This window comes from Scyliorhinus torazame, chromosome 1 (assembly GCF_047496885.1).
Source record: "Scyliorhinus torazame isolate Kashiwa2021f chromosome 1, sScyTor2.1, whole genome shotgun sequence".
Lineage (NCBI taxonomy): Eukaryota > Metazoa > Chordata > Chondrichthyes > Carcharhiniformes > Scyliorhinidae > Scyliorhinus > Scyliorhinus torazame.
Window position 1 is genome coordinate 57,914,857 of NC_092707.1, and position 3,231 is coordinate 57,918,087.

A 3,231-nucleotide genomic window follows, 5' to 3' on the forward strand; every position below is an offset into this window, starting at 1 on the left:
GATCTAGCGGGGAAGGGAGGGGGAACTGGGTTGCTGCTGCACTGGCCAAAGGGGAGCTGGCAGTAGGAGAGGTAGTCGGGGCGGGGGTCCGCCGCCTGGGGGACTGGAGGGTGCGGGAGGCGCGGGCACATGGCTGGCCTTCGAAAAGGAGATGGCTAGTCGGCAGGGGGGGGGTGGCGAGTAGCCCCCCGATCCGGCTGATAACTTGGAATGTGAGGGGCCTGAACGGGCCGGTCAAGAGGGCCTGGGTGTTCGCGCACTTAAAGGGACTGAGGGCAGACGTGGTTATGCTCCAGGAGACACATCTGAGGGTGGCAGATCAGGTTAGGCTGAGAAGGGCATGGATAGGGCAGGTCTTTCATTCAGGGCTGGATGCAAAGAACAGAGGGGTTGCAATACTGGTGGGGAAGCGGGTGTCGTTCGAGGCACTGAATATTGTATCGGATAATGGAGGCCGATATGTGATGGTGAGCGGTAGGTTGCAGGGGGTGCGGGTGGTACTGGTTAATGTATAGGCCCCGAATTGGGATGATGCCGGATTTATGAAGCGCATGCTGGGTCGGATTCCGGATCTGGAGGTAGGAAGCTTGATAATGGGGGGGTGGGGGCTTCAACACGGTGCTGGACCCAGCACTGGACCGTTCTAGGTCCAGGACGGGTAAGAGGCTGGCTGCGGCCAAGGTGCTCCGGGGGTTTATGGACCAGATGGGGGGAGTGGATCCATAGAGTTTTGCCAGGCCGCTGGCCAGGGAATTTTCCATCTTTTCCCACGTCCATGGAGTCTACTCTCGGATAGATTTTTTTCATTTTGAGTAGGGCGCTAATCCCGAAAGTGGAGGGAACGGAATATTTGGCCATAGCCATTTCGGACCACGCCCCCGCACTGGGTGGAGCTGGAGTTGGGGGAGGAGAGGGACCGGCGCCCGCTGTGGCGCCTCGATGTGGGACTGTTGGCGGATGAGGGGGTGTGCGGGCGGGCGCGGGGGTGCATTGAAAGATACTTGGAGGCCAACGACAACAGGGAGGTGCAGGTGGGGGTAGTCTGGGAGGCGTTGAAGGCGGTGGTCAGGGGAGAGCTAATCTCCATTAGGGCCCACCGGGAGAAGAGAGAGAGAAGGGAGGGAGAGGTTGGTGGGGGAGATTTTAAGGGTAGACAGGAGGTATGCAGAGGCCCCCGAGGAGGGGTTACTTAGGGAGCGACGGAACCTCCAGACGGAATTCGACCTGATGACCACTGGGAAAGCAGAGGCACAGTGGAGGAAAACGCAGGGGGCGGCGTATGAGTATGGGGAGAAGGCGAGTCGGATGCTGGCACATCAACTTCGTAAGAGGGAGGCAGCGAGGGAGATTGGTGGGGTTAAGGATAGAGGGGGGAATACGGTGCGGAGTGCGGTGAGAATAAACAAGATATTTAGGGACTTCTATGGGTATCTGTACAGATCTGAGCCCCCAGCGGGGAGGAGGGGATGCGTCGATTCCTAGATCAACTGAGGTTCCCGAGGGTGGAGGAGGAGGAGGTGGCTGGTTTGGGGGCGCCGATCGGGCTGGAGGAGCTGGTTAAAGGATTGGGGAGCATGCAGGCGGGGAAGACCCCGGGGCCGGATGGGTTCCCGGTTGAATTCTACAGGAAATACGTCGACCTGCTGGGCCCGTTGCTAGTGAGGACTTTCAATAAGGTGAAGGAGGGGGAACCTTGCCCCCGACAATGTCTGGGGCGCTGATTTCTTTGATCCTGAAGCGGGACAAGGATCCACTGCAATGTAGGTCGTATAGACCGAACTCTCTCCTCAATGTTGTCGCTAAGTTGCTGGCGAAGGTGCTGGCTACGAGAATTGAGGACTGTGCCCCGGGGGTGATTCATGAGGACCAGACCGGATTTGTGAAGGGTAGGCAGCTAAATACAAATGTGCGGAGGCTCCACAATGTGATTATGAAGCCCTTGGTAGAGGGGGAAGCGGAGGTAGTGGCAGCTATGGACGCGGAGAAGGCTTTTGATCGAGTGGAGTGGGAGTATCTTTGGGAAGTGTTGCGGAGGTTTGGGTTCGGGGAGGGATTCATCAGTTGGGTCAGGCTGCTATATAGAGCTCCGGTGGCGAGTGCGGTTACGAACCGGCGGAGGTTGGAGTACTTTCGGCTGCACCGGGGGACGAGGCAGGGGTGCTCCTTATCCCCCTTGTTTGCACTGGCAATTGAGCCGCTGGCCATGGCACTGAGGGAGTCCAGGAAATGGAGGGGATTGGTCCGGGGGGGAGAGGAAAACCGGGTGTATGCCGATGACCTGTTGTTGTATGTTGCGGATCCAGTGGAGGGGATGGCGGAGGTCATGCGGATCCTAAGGGAGTTTGAGGACTTTTCGGGGTTGTTATAACCTGCCTACTTACCATTGGCTGGGGATTAATGACAATCCCACAATCCTGTGGGAGTATGAGCTTCCCCAATGAGGGTGGCGGAGAAACCATTAGTAAACTCCTAGTATAAATAAAGCTGGCCAGTTTAGGAACCAGCAGGAAGGAGTGTGCAGCAAGGGAAGTTGCTGCTGCTGTTATATATATATATATATATGTTATTGTAAATAAATGTTATTACTTTGTATCCTTAAAACTCGTGCTGGATTCTTCGTGGCCCTCACAAAAGGGGTATAAACTCAACGTAGGGAAGAGTGAGCTCTTTGTGATGCATTCAGGGGACAGGGAAGGGGGATAGATGAGCTACCATTAAAGAGGGCGGAAAGGAGCTTTCGGTACCTAGGGATCCAAGTAGCTAGGAGTTGGGGGGCCATGCACAAGCTCAATTTGACGCGGTTGGTGGAGCAGATGGAGGAAGATTTTAAAAGATGGGATATGCTGCCACTCTCACTAGCAGGTAGGGTGCAGTCGGTCAAAATGACGGTCCTTCCGAGGTTTCTCTTTGTGTTCCAGTGCCTTCCCATTTTGATCCCCAAGGCCTTTTTCAAACGGGTAAGCAGGAGCATCATGGGATTTGTGTGGGCGAATAAGACCCCGAGGGTGAAGAGAGTGTTTCTGGAGCGTAGCAGGGACAGGGGGGGTGCTGGCGTTGCCGAATATTTGTGGCTATTACTGGGCAGCCAATGTGGCGATAATCCATAAGTGGGTAATGGAGGGAGAGGGGGCGGCGTGGAAGAGGCTAGAGATGGCGACCTGTGTGGGCACGAGCCTGAGGGCGCTGGTGACGGCACCGCTGCCGCTTTCACCGACAAGGTACACCACGAGT